Source organism: Adiantum capillus-veneris, chromosome 16 (genome assembly GCF_014529385.1).
Source record: "Adiantum capillus-veneris isolate H3 chromosome 16, ASM1452938v2, whole genome shotgun sequence".
Taxonomy (NCBI): Eukaryota; Viridiplantae; Streptophyta; class Polypodiopsida; order Polypodiales; family Pteridaceae; genus Adiantum; species Adiantum capillus-veneris.
The window spans coordinates 19,897,472-19,911,654 of record NC_140946.1 but is presented as its reverse complement, the minus strand read 5'-3'; the positions used below and the strand labels follow the sequence as shown (position 1 = coordinate 19,911,654).

At 43.1% G+C, this 14,183-nt stretch overlaps 1 protein-coding gene across 1 annotated transcript in view; it reads left to right on the top strand.

Moving 5' to 3' along the window:
- Positions 1-3,668: 3,668 nt before the first annotated feature.
- LOC147438670 (uncharacterized) overlaps positions 3,669-14,183 on the top strand; it is a 47,709-nt gene continuing 37,194 nt past the window's right edge. Inside the window, exon 1 of the mRNA XM_086484684.1 lies at positions 3,669-3,820. The gene's annotated coding sequence lies outside the window, so the exon portion shown is untranslated. The remainder of the gene's footprint in view (positions 3,821-14,183) is intronic.

Sequence of the window (14,183 nt, the reverse complement as noted above, 5' to 3'; positions counted from 1 at the left end):
TGTCATAGTGATATTCCATTACAATTAGGAACCTATTGAAGTTCATGAGAAAAATAGGTTTTTAGCATGAACAATTTTATATGTGGTGTACCATGGGGTAACCGTGAAAGTATGCTATTTTTGGTAAAATGTAGCACTACCTTGGCTTTGGAAGCTTTTCACGACCAAGAAATCAAGTGATAGGCATGTTACTTAATTTTTAAAATTGGAATGGGTTCTTAGCTTGAAGCTCATGTGAGGATTTTTGAAAATTCACACATATATTGAGGATTGATTTTTTTTTTTCAAAACCCTGAAAGAACACTTTTATGTCTTGGTAGGTTACCAAACTAGTGTTAAGACTTTGTTCTTAGATGGTGAGCTTAATGAGCACATTTATGAACTGAGAGAAACAAACCATATTCTTGGCATGAGTCTTATGTGAGATTGGGATATGAAAGCTCTTTACTTGTCTTAGAAAGAGTACATGTACAAAGTACTTAAGCATTTGATTTGGGGGAAGGGCGGGGGGGTTGTCAAAGTCGACATTGTGGAAGCGTATAGCCAAGAGAGAGAGACATTACTAAACCAAGCAACTAGGCAATGAAATAGATTATAATACAATGGGGGCTGGGTGCTGGGTGCTACATATATACTAGCTTGGGGGCCTTAAGTACCCCCCTTAGCAAATACCCTACCCAGAACATTAAAAAATAAGTAAAATAAATACCTAAAGCTAAACAAATGTTGGGAACACATTGTGCTATTCACTTGAGATGCTATAACTTTTACACCCTCTTTGCAGCTCATAGTGGACACATGTAGGAAGACCAAGTTGATGAAGAAGTTACCAGGCACACCCCAACAACTGTACACTCCACTAGATACACCTCAGTTATGCTAACACCAACTTTTTACCTTAGAAGAATGCCATCTTGAGTAATGGTTGCCTCACAAAAAATTGAAGTGTAGGCCACACTATGTCCAAGAATCCCCATTCGTGAAATGTGAACACATCACATCCAAACTTTCCTAGAAAATGAAATTTTGGAACACATCTTGTCCATAATCTGGCCAACAACAATAGATTGCCTGCAACGCATCCATAGTGTTTTGTATACATTATGTTGATTTCTTGCCAGATGCATGTGCCTTGAACCCACGAGTTAAAACACTGATCACTTGAACTCCAACACATGGGTCAAAATCATTTGTAGGGAGAGCTGTTTTCCCCTCTCTACCACTCACAAGCCTCTCTTTTGTTGAAGCATGTTGCAACAATTGCCACCTAACTACAAATTTAAATTAAGGGCACTGTGGCTACTATCACATATGCCGTGTTGCTCTTCTCGATGGAATATGTACCTTTGTTATCCCCGTCAAACTTGCCTTTGCCTTTTTTTTTTGGCTAGCTCTTGCATTTCCCTTTAGCTTTACACAAATGAATTGCCAACTCACTTGAGAACGTTACTTGTGTCAAGACAGTTGAATGGGTACCATCCAATCCACTATCCATAGATAGGTTGATCCAAATAGTCATTAGTGGCCGAAGCTTTTTCCAAACTTCTTCCAAGAGCCACCCCTTTGACCATTCCTCCAACTAGCGTCTTAAGAGGCATCTCCCTTGGCCAAAGTCTACTCTGTCGGTGTTTTAAGACGTTCTCCAACAAGCACTTTTGACACTTCTCCAATAGCATTTTAAAATGCAAGAGACTAGGAAGCTTTTGTCGCCAAAGAGTGCCTCATTTGGTCTCTATCCACTATGTTGTAAAATGCTAAAGAGTAGTTGCCATTAAAGGTCCTAACCTTAGCATATCAAAACGCCCTATTGAGTGAAGGCCACCCCGCCTGTCCAAAACTACCAAGGATTATAATCAAAGCCTCTTTTTTATAGGCGTTTTGAAAGATTCTCCATGCAAGACTCCCCTTGTCAGCAATGTTTCAACACGTTCAGCAAGTCAAGGTCCAGAGGTCGTGTGCCCATGTGCAATCTGCCAAGTGTTCTGAAACGTTGTAACGAAGTCGCCAGTGAGTGTTCAAAAGGCTAGTGCAAGGTTGTTAGAGCCCTATCCCACAAAATTTTTAAATGTAGCAACAAACACTAGGGATTTGAGTCTCAAATGATGCATTTCAAAAAAGGAAGTTCAAATGCTACCAATGGAGAGGTCCTTGCGCCTCCATTTTTTAGAAAGTTACTAGTGCTGCCCTATTTTCTTGCATTTTAGGTTAGAGGATGGGGGAAAATAACCTCCTAATGAGAGAAAAAAGTGTCCCGACAGCCCTAAGTGTATTCACATACATCACTACTATATACATGGCAACAAATCGACATTTGGGAGCGCTGCGGTGAACGAGAGCTAGCACATAGAGTAGAGGGAAGTGCCATGCCTTACAAACATGATTAGTCCATAAAGAGAAGCAAGTCCAAAGTTTTGCGGAAAGCTTCTCACTTCTCACGAGGCAATGCATTTGTGACAGATCCACAAGGTTGTCATATGGTGAAACAATTGCTTCTTCATGGAGTTGAAGGATGGGGTGTCTCTAAGTCTACTTAAAAAAAGTTTGAGAATGTCCAAAAGTCTTTTTACACAAAATTTCTCCAATTCAAGATCAAAACACAATAGAGGGTAAGGGGGCCAATAAAAAGCTACCCCCAAAGAAAGGACAATGACAAATGCTGGACCTACTTTGTTCAAAAGGATGCTGAACGGTCAATTTATTTGAAATGAAACCTTTTCATTGGGCAATGGGTAAGTTCAAGCTTTGTCGGCACCCATGTCTCTCTTTTGGGGTTGGTGTGCCTCTTTTTTCACACCCATTTTTGTTACACACGATTGCACAAATGGAATTGTAACTTCCAACTCCGATTGCCAAAAAAGCTGAGATCAAATTTTTTAGCAAGCTGTCAACGAGATGAATCAAATAACCTGTTATAATTGAGCTCGGAGACCGGAGATCTAAGCTCCCTTTCATAGGTGGCCTTATATTGGCCCCTTTGCCTTACATGCTTTTTCTTCTTTCAAGTGCGGATCACTTCCCATTGAGGTTATGGATATGGAGAGATTTGTGGAGTACATTGCTAAGATGTGGCAAAACTCTTCACATAGCCTTCCAAGAATTGCATGGGAAGCAAGCAAAAAAGTCCAAAAGATGCACAAAAGTAAAATCTTAAGTTTGGGATGGATGTAAGACATCAAGAATTGGTTTGGAAGATGGGATGCCTTACAATTACTTGATGATGCCTCCATAGACTCTAAAGTGAATGAGGATTTTTTACAGTGCCAATGTATCACAGCTTGAGAGAAATTCGGGGACTCACGCTTCATACATTACACCACAGATGTTGCCCCTGACTACAAAACCATCTTCTTCTCTGAACGAGGGAACCGGACCTAGCCTTACATGCGAGAGCCCATCCCCTTGAGTGCGATTTGCACTATTGCCTCCATTTGGCTCAACCCTCAATTCTCTATGATGCGAGACATGGGATTGGGGCACCAACGAGGACTATGCACTTTGTCCCATAAAATTTGCGAGTTTGAGCATCACACCCTACTTGAGTGCTCAACTTTTGATCACATTAGAGAGCCACAAGCTCTCCCTACACACATCCCTCTCTCACCCACGATGTGGACTCTCTATTGCGACGCTCATTTTTGCAATTCTTGATCCACCTTTGAGCATATTTGCACCTTTGTGAGAAGGAACCCTAAGCTGGCTCTCGAATTTGAACTCACGACCAACAACCATACAAGTTTTGTTCCTCTGGTCAGGAAAAGAGGAGCGGATGCAGGCGGTGCGAAGAAGGCCCGCATGGTGATGCCATACGCAGGTGGCTCAAGTAAGCGTTTTACTCACAACTGTGTTTCTGAGAGAGAGAGAGAGAGAGAGAGAGAGAGAGAGAGAGAGAGAGAAGGCGCAAATGGTGACGCCATACGCAGGTTGCTCAAGTAAGCTTTTAACTGCTTAGAGCACGCACAAGCTCTTTGTGTTTCTTTACACGCCCAGACATGTCCCTCCTTTTTCCTTTGTGAAGTACGGGAAGAGATAACACAGGTTTCAGATTGTACTTTTGTGAATGCATGTGGAGAAGTGGGAAATCAATGTCTGAATTTAACTGATGTAAGAGAGTGAGACAGCGCATTACACCATGGCATGCATGACATTACACCATGGCCTTTATTGAGTTTCAAATCAACGAAGTAGAGAGAGGATTTAGATTTAGAAACTTGTTCATAGTTTACTTACCAAATATGAGTGCAAACTCTATACAAACTGAGATTGAGCTAGCTTTGATCCTCGGAACTGTTTTCAAGGGATGTCGATATGTTGAGAAAGATAGAGAAATCATCCTACATGTAAACTTAAAGGATAAATCCGCCCTACTCGTATCGGCTTTGACCATTTCTAAATTAATGGAATCTTGTCTTTTTGTTTACTCGATCTTTTTGAGAGATTTGGAAGAACATAAGAAGTCAATTTGTCAGAGTTAGAAAAATGCAAGCTCAAGGTGATTGTTTGTTTGAGGATTTGCCTGGAGAGCTACCTTGTGAGAGATGTGAAGATCATACGATTGAATTGATACACGGCAGTATGCCACTGAATTGGCCACCTTATAGAGCGAGCAAAGCCCAGAATGAGGATTTTAATGAACCAAGTAAAATAACTTCTTGAAAAGGATCTAATTCAACCTAGTGTTAAAGTTTATAGCATCTTAAGGGAATAGCGCAATGGCCCAATATTTATTTTGGCTTTAGGTATTTATTTTACTTATTTGTCAAATCTTGGGTAGGGAAATTTACTTAGGTGAGTATATAAGCACATCTAGCTCCCATTGTATAGGTTGATTGGTTCAAAAGTCCTCTCTCTCTCTCTCTCTCTCGTGCATCTCTCCTTGGTCCATCGCTTCCGCATTATCAACTTTGATATGGTGTTAGAGCTACATGCTTGAAGACCTTGGAGGCAACCCGCATGCGTTGAGAAGAGGAGTCTCTGGTGGCGTTTCCTTCATTGCTTCATCGTGCATATTGAAACGCAACTGGTGGACGCGTCGTCATCAAAACCCCCCCCCCCCCCCCCCCTCCTCCTTGTATTGTGGAGCCCGCTGCCAACGTTTTGAAATGCTAGCTATAGGGGGATTTTCCGGTAACGCTACCCGTCCTCTGTGTTTTGAGAGGCTCTCGTGGTAGATGCACTTGGTGCCCCTCCCTCCCCCCGTGCGCGGGCAGTCTGCATTTTATAACGCTGCGATTCCCTCTCATTGTTGACGAAGTGTTGAGTCACCTTCTTCCCCTCTGCTCGGTCCGACCTACAAGGGCTTGTTGCCATCGTTTTAAAATGCTGTATGTGGATTTGTTGGAATTGAAGCTCAGAGAGGGGCACCAAAGGAAGTTCTTTTTTGATCGACTTTGGGAGGTGCAAAATTGGTCGCAAGGGCAACAAATTTTTGATTAGAGTTTTGGTGTGACTTGGGGGATTCTTTGAGGCCTCTCTAAAGTGCGAGAAGAAATACGAGTTATCTCCAGATCTCGTACTTGCCCCCCCCCCCCCTTGCTCGAGTGCCAATGACAGCAATGATCAACACTAACTATTGCCTACAGAAAGTGGATCGACTAGTACCCAGTAGCGGCCTATGCACGGACAAAGTTCTCAAGGAAGCCTTCAATTTTTGTGGCTTGGGATTGTGAAGCCAAAAGCAAATGTACGAGTTTTTTAGAGGATAAAGACAGAGGAACGCTTGTCGAGGACGACCGTACCAGGACTTAGTTAGCTGTCTCGGTACCTACGAGGTCCGAGAGCCGTTGTTAAAAATGCGAGAAGACGCTTTGTTTGGCTCAAGAATGCGAAGCGAAAGTCAAAAGCAGGAACTCACAAGAGGACAAAGGCAAAAGCAAGGCGGACAAAGATAATAGTGATAAAGATTTGATAGAGGAGATAAGCATGGCACACATGGTGATGGCCAATGGCCGCGACGCCAAATTTCTAGTCAGTTGACGGGTGCTGCGACTAGCTTTAGCAAAGGAGAGGCTCGTGAGCGGTAGAGAGGGGCAAACAGTGCGCCCCCTACATATGATTTGGACTCGTGTGTTGGAGTTCCAGTTATCGGTTTTTGAACCTGTTGGTCGGAGTTCAATGCACATGCATCTTGTAAAATGCACGTATCTTAAAAACTATGGATGTGCACGCCAATTCATTGTTGTTGGCTGGATTGTGGATAGGATGTGTTTCAAAGTTCATTATCTAGGAAAGTTGGATGTGATGTATTCATAGTTTACGAATGGGGATTCTTGGACGTAGTGTGGTCTATGAGGCAACAATGCTCAAGATGGCATTCTTCTAAGATACAAAGTTGGGGGTAGCATAACCGAGGTGTATCCTTTGCTAGGTGTCCATAGTAGCTTCTTCATCGACTTGGTCTCATACTATGAGTTGCACAAACGGTGTTCAAGTTTATAGCATCTCAAGTGAATAGCCCAATGTGATCCCAATATTTAGTTTGGCTTTAGGCATTTATTCTGCTTATTTCTCAAATCTTGCGTAGGGCAATTTGCTAAGGTGAGTATATAAGCACACGCAACTCCCATTGTATAATGATCAATTTATTACTAAGGTTGGTCGGTTCAAAAGTTTCTCTCTCTCTCTCTCTCTCTCTCTCTCTCTCTCTTTCTCTCTCTCTCTCTCGTGCATCTCTCCTTGGTCCATTGCTTCCGCATCGTCAACTTTGACACCTAGTACACCGTCTTTTTGTTCACCGGTGCTTCTAGTTTTGAAGAGAACGTGCATTGACTAAAGAGCTCACAACAAAATCACTATCAAGAACAGATTTCAAATACCTTGGATCGATAACATACTTGACAAACTACAGGGTTCTCATCTTTCAACAAGTACAACACCCGAGGTGTCCTCTGCTCTCAGACTCTGCGTCCAAATGCTTTGAAGAGTGAGGCCCCTTGGGTCTTTTTATTCTTACAAGGGATGCCCCAAAAAGTAGAGCCTCAAAAGCAGTAGCTCAAGAGCAAGGAGTCCCAAAAGCGACTGGTCAAAAATCTACCAGCAAAAGCAGCGTGCGCAATATGCGGAAAATCTACCACGTCATCGTGCTGTCAACGCTTTTTACGAAGGGCCGTACAGGGTGCCACATTAGCATGTTGTGAGCGCGAATTGCAGAAGGCCGTACTGGTTGCCACGTAAGCATCCTGTCCGTATTCTCTTCCCAGGTGGTCATGCCACGTCATCTATACCCCCCTCTTGAAAGAATTGTAATCGCCCTCGATTACACCCTCAATCAAACATAAGCTATAAACCAATTCAGTGGACATTGACTCTAAGTACTGTCGTACTAGACGACACAAATCCAACACTTATACAAAGACGACAGTCACATCACATCACACTCAGAGCACATCACAACACTTGTACAAAGACGACACAAATCCAACACTTGTACAAAGACGACAATTACATCACATCACATTCAGAGCACATCACATAGAATCTAGGACCGTGATTCCTGGCAACTTATTTAGCAATCGCATCTAGATCCGCACCGGACCTCACTGATGTCAATTTAACTAATCCCATATTGCGATCTCGTCCATGGATTCCGTTCTGATCTAGGATCATGATTCCTGGAAACGTATTTAGCAATTGCATCTAGATCTATCCGAGATCTCACTGATGTCGATTTGACTAATCCCATATTGCGATCATGTCTATAGATTTCCGAGACCGAAATGCTACAGTCATTTGGTCAATCATTCCATTCGCACTCAACCATTGTCGTGTGCGAGTAATCATTTCCGAGGATCCTAATTCATCACACATTGAGTTCATACAGAACAGAGTGGTTCAATCATTCAGTTCTAGCTGTGTGGCCATCTCATCCCACAAGAACTCTTGTTGGGCTCATGACAGTTCCATTGAATCATTCGTGGTTCAAAATTCATGATTCGTTATCAGGTTCATTTGGGAGCTGTCATTGCTCCTAAATCATCATCTCGTTCTCAATCCTGACATCTGTTCACAAATAGCAGGATCTTCCATAAAACATTAGTTTCATACTTAAATTAAAATCATCTTCAAAAAGTCCTATTTCATTCATAAATTCATAAAGCAAAATAATGCTAGTTCATCCATAATTTTCTATCTAATATTTAATATGGAACGAGTATCTCCTCGCCTTGTTCTATTTTCAATCTATCAACCATTCTCATTCTTGTGCCTTTTTGGGGCACCGTGCAAAGATGTCCTTGTTCTCCACATTCAAAACACTTTTCCGCTTTGAAATATTTGTCTCTCTGTTTTTCTGTCAGTCGAGATGATGTATCTCTCTGTCGTCTGCTTCTGTTATGACCTGTGGAAGGTTTATTTGGTGGGTAAGTCAATGTAAGGTGCAACGGAAGTGAATGTTGAACTTTGCTCAAGATGAGTGCTCCGAACTGTGCTCAAGGTTCCTTTTACTTAGGGAAGGGAGAGCCTTCCTTCATTTAATGAGAGAGTGCAAGTGATCACAAACAAAGTGGATAAACACTGTGAATGAAGGTGCTGAGATTGAGAGATAGAGAGATAGAGAGATAGAGAGAGAAGAATACGACACCATACAAGTTGTCAAACCCTCCTCCAAGGGCCCCTCTCTCGATGATGAGAGAGGTCTACGCTAATGATTGCACAAATCTGGTACAAGATGCCGATGCAAGTCGTGAGAGTATGATGCAAGGTAGATCTAATTTGGAGACGACTGCGACAAAGAGGATGGCGAGGACGACGGCTGAAAATGCTGTGCTGGGCAGTTCCTTATCTGTGAATTCTACTGTTGCAATCGCTGCCTTGCTGCTATGTAATCGTTGATTTGCTGCTGTTGTAAAACGCTATTTGCTGCTGTCCAAAACGCTAATTGCTGGCTGAGGAAACGCTGTTGCAGGTTGCTGAAAATTGCCAGGTCTATGGGGCTGAAAACCGCTGTGGATAGAGGCTTCAAAACGCTGGTTGTGCTGCTGAAAATTGCCAATTTTATGGGGCTGAAAACGCTGGCTATGGTGCTGAAAAACGCTGATGGTTTTAGGGGTTTGTTCTTGCTTGAGAGGGAGAGGGAGATGCCTGCTGCAAGTGGCTTTGCTTGTGCACTTTCCTCCTCTTCTGCGAGATAAGCCTAGCGCTAGGTTTGCTTATATATTATCTTAGCAAAACTACCCTACCTAGTTCCCAACAAAAGTCACTTAAAAATAATAAGTAAAAAAAAGTCAAAAATAGGGAAAATAGGTTCTGTGCATTGGAAAATGCTCTTGATGGATCATGCTGTGTGCAACCAGAGGATATGCATCTACTGTAAGTGCCTGGGCATGCACGGTCTGCGAACAGACTCACAAAAGTGCTAGAACACTTCCTAAGCTAGACTGACTGGATTGACTGAACCCTTGTCATGAAGTAGCTTGTCCACGTACACATAGGGTTAGATGTGTCACGTGACATCCCCTCCTTTTTAAAGTGAGGTACTGGTACCGAGCTGCATGGCTTCCTTGTAGTCTGCCAACAACTTTGGGTAATCTTTGAAAACTCTTCATCTACCCACATTGCTTCATGGGTTCCTTGATCCTTGATGTAACAAACTTGGACACTCCAAGTCGAGAATCTACCGCGACAACACAAATAACTACTTCAAAACAGTTCACAGTTCACAATTGATTCGACACTGGCTCGGCGGAGTTTTGTGCCTAGAGATATTGGCCCCAAAGACTGCACCCCTTTCGGTATTTCTTTTTATATTAATATGAGTTCAACGTACAAGAGTGTAGGTAGACGCTCACACTCAGACTCTGCGTCGAGATGCTCTAAGTTGTGAGAGGCCTACCCACATATTTAAAGAGTACAAGGGATGCCAAAAGCAAAGCCCAAAAGTTGAAAAATTAAAAGCCCCAAAAGCTTCTAAGTTTAAAAGCTTTCAAAATAAAGCAACTTTAATTTTCCCTCTCATAGGCTTAGTGGAAAAATAAAGCAACTTGCTTTCTTTCTCTCTCTCTCTCTCTCTCTCTCTCTCTCTCTCTCTCTCTCTCTCTCTCTCTCTCTCTCTCTCTCTCAACTACTTGCGTAGAATAAAGCTAGAATTGCGTAGCCCCAAAAGCAGCCAGAATCTCCGTACAACTGCTACCACGTAAGCATTCCGCAAATTCCGTCGTATTTTTCGGACAGGCTTGCCACGTCATCATTCTGCAGGTCTTTTTTCCGCTCGGATTGTCCATGTCTAGGAGTAGTGTGCGTGTACACTTGGCAGCCACGTCACCAGTTTGTGACATACCCCCTTCTTGAAAGCAAAACACACAGAGGCCATAAATTGCCTTAGCAGACACTGATTGTTAGTACCGACGCACTAGGAACACACATCTAGCACATGTACCAATCGACAGTCACATCACAGGACATCACTTGACATCACATGACAAATCACATTCAACATTCATTCGGATCTTAGACCATGATTTATCGGCAATGCAGTTAGCAATCGCATCTAGATCCACTCAGGACCTCAAAGATGCTCCATTGACTAACCCCTATTGCAACCATGTCTATTCGAGATCATTCAGACCAAAATGCTGCAGTCATTTTGTCTATCAGTTCTTGCACTTAAACAAGTCAGTTTCATATTTTCCGGAATTCCATTTCATAAAGTCATCCAGCAGAATACTGTCAGCTCTCAGTATCCCTGAAGCTCAAAGAGACATCAGTGACTCTAGTTATTCAAAAATCGAGGCATCTGTTGACAAAGGAGCGGAGTAACTCCCCTCTTGTGCAAACCCACTACACCAGATCTCCGGCCAAGCTGAATTCGGGGTTCCATTTGGAGTAGACTATGCTAAACCAAAAGCTTCAAAGGTAAAGATTCACATTCTTGAGGAATATCTACTAGGTCTTCCTCCTCCATTCGCTCCGCATCCATTGCGAAGTAGGTCTTGAATTTAACCAAGAACCGTCAGTTCGCTTTACCTTCTTTCTTTCTTTTTGTGCCAATTTCTGCTTTGGAACGAGTATCTGCTCGTTTTCGTCCAATTCGGGTTGCACATCTAGCTTCCCATCATCAGGCACATCGCCTTCAAGAGACTCACGTGAAAAATATTGTGAATCCTCCAAGTATTCTGGCAGCTTCAGTCCAAAGGAAATATCATTTATCTTTTCGGAAAATCTGGAAAGGTCTACACTATCTCATGCTACTCTTTGAAAGAAGTCTCTCCTTTCCCTTTTTCTTTCTCAGGCGTGCCTTCTCAAAACGTAAGAGCACCCAATCATCCTCCTTCAATTTCAAATCGCGACGATGGCGATCTGTTGCCTTTTTCTGAGGTTTCTCGAAAGCCTTCCGGACCAAGTCCCTCGTGAACTGGTCAGCTTCAAAGAAAAATCTTATCTTTCGTGCTAAGGAAGGGTGAAACCTTCGTAGCAAATTTAGGAATCTCAAATGGCACCTTCTCCATCAAAGAGTTAATCGTGTTTCTGTAGGCATATTCCACCAAAGGTAAAAACCTTTCCTAAGTAGTCTTCTGATTCAACAAAGAAGACTTCAACAAATCCAGTACCACTGAATTAGCAATCTCTAATTGCCCGCCAGTCTGCGGGTGGAACGATGACGAGAACTGCAACCGCGTGCCTATGTTCTCCCAAATAGCCGTCCAAAACAAACTCGTGAACTTGGGGTCCTATCGGAAACAATCTCTCAGGCATACCATGTAATTTGAAGACCTAGGCAATAAACAATCGTGCTCAGTTGTGTTCTTGAGAGATGAAATCCATTATAATACTTTCCCAGGGGCGGGTGGGTATGGGTAAAGGTTGTAACAATCCCTGTGCTTTATGCCTATCAAACTTGACCTTGTGGCATACCAAACAACTGTGCACAATCTCGTCCACATCCTTCTTGAGTCTCAGCCAAAAGAAGTCTCTCTCTACCCCTTTCAAGGTGGTAGCAATGCATCGGTGACCCTTAAAAGGCGAACAGTGGCATTCGGTTAGAACCTTTTCCCTCAACGGCTGTGTAACGCACAACATGGTTTTCTTCATCAAGTAGCCATCCCGAATGGAATAGTCCGCTACTATCCTTCCCTTTCAGTATTCAACTGAATACATCTGCAAAATCTGTTCTGTGGCGTATTGACCGACCATATCCTCGAAGTTCCTATGATGTATCGGCAAAATAGCCAGAATCAATGGCTTTCGGGACCAAGTACCAATTTCTTCTGTCCCTGCACATGGACAATCCGGAAGTAAACTGTGACAAGATGTTTGCCCATCGTATCTATGTTTTCCGATAGCTGCTTCCGTGACAAGAAGTAGCGTAAACTCTCATCATCTGTGAAAACCGTAAAATCGGCTCCGAGTAGGTAATGTCGCCACTGAATAAGAGCATGGATAGCCGCCAAAAGCTCTTTCTCACAAATCTGTGCTGTCATTTTCGGCCTTGAGAACAATGTAGGCAACGACATTGGCCTTCTTGCATTAAGACCGCATCCAGACTACAACCACAAGTATGACTATATTTCAAACGACTTCTGCAAGTCCGGCAAAGTCAAAACTTGTCCCGTAGTTAATTTCTCTTTCAAAGTCTTAAAGGCAGTCACCTCTACCGGTCCCCACGAGAAAGGGACTCCTTTCTGTGTCAAGATATGCAAAGGGGAAGCAACCTCTGCAAACGTTTGAATGAACCGCCTGTAGTACAAACACAGTCCCAAGAAGCTTGTAACTTCCTGGACATTCTTCAAATTGGGCCAATTACGGATAGTCTCTATCTTGGCCGGATGCATCTGCACTACTGCTGCTCACACAATGTGTCCCAAAAAGTGGATCTCTGGTAGGAAAAAAAATTCACTTTCTTTGCATTAATTACTAACTTGTGATCTCATAATGCCTGAAAGACTTGAAGCAGATGATCTCTATGTTCTACCTCATCCTTGGAGAAAATAATGATGTCGTCAAAGAAAGTGCCAACAAATAGTCTATACTCTCGAAAAATCCCGTCCATCATCCGGTTAAATGTCGCAGGAGAATTGGTTAAGGCATCACCAAAAACTCAAATAACCCAAAAGTCGTCCGAAAGGTTGTCTTGTAGACGTCTCCCGACGCGATTCGGATCTGATGATATCCACTCTTCAAATCAATCCTGCTAAAACACGAGGATCCCTGTAATCTGTCGAGTATATCATCGATCCTAGGAATCGGAAATCTGTTCTTGATGGTGATTTTGTTGAGAGCTCTATAATCGATGCACATCCTCCAAGATCCGTCTTTCTTCAAAACCAACAACACTGGAGAGCAATACGGTGAAGTACTAGGCTAGACAAGACCCTTTTCCCAAGAGGTCTTTCACTTGGTTCATAATCTCTTCATTCTGGGCTCGCCTCACACGGTAAGGTGGCCGGTTCGGTGGTGTGCTTCCTGGTATCAGATCAATAGTACGATCTTCAGGATGAGCGGGTGGTAACTTGCCTGATAGGCCCTCTGAAAAGCAATCGGCATGAGTATGGAGAAAATCTTGGCGTTCTTTTGTTCAGGTCAAAACATATTTGACCTTCATCCATCGTTCAGTTCTCTCCTAAAAAAAAGTGAGTAAAGAAACTGAAGTTCATCAAGTACAATCTCTGAGCCCTTCATTTGTCTAAGTTGCATTCTCGGTCCGGTAGTCAACAACGTCGTTGTTCTTGTGGTACCAAGGGATTTCAAGTAGAATGTCACAACCTTCCAAGGCAATTACGTAAAACTCCGCGTGCCCTAAACACCCCTGTCATTGCAAACGAAGTTTGCCAATGCTCGGTGTAATGGCAACATCCCGTCCGGGTGCCGCTCGAACTACCTTCGCTTGTGGCCTCCGCATGTGCGGCGTAATTCCAAATCGAGCAGCCAATTCACAAGAAGTTGGCCTTGGCTCCTTCAAAAAAGCTTCCGAATCTTTCCTTTTGCCCTAAAAACGACAAAGTTGTACTTTCATTTATTTAATTCGGTTCGGGTCCCAGGCAATGTGGTACCAGTGCTGCTTTTATCTGCCTTTTTTGTCACGTCCCTCAGCTGCTTTAGAACTTTTTGGCCTTTCATCTTGTTCATTCGGTGCCTTATTAGGGCACCTCACGTAGATATGTCCAATTTCCCCGCATCCAAAGCACTTCCCTTCCATGATGTAGCGAGCTCTCTCCTGAGGAGTGAGCTTGGGTTGTGCATCCTTCTTTTCTGGG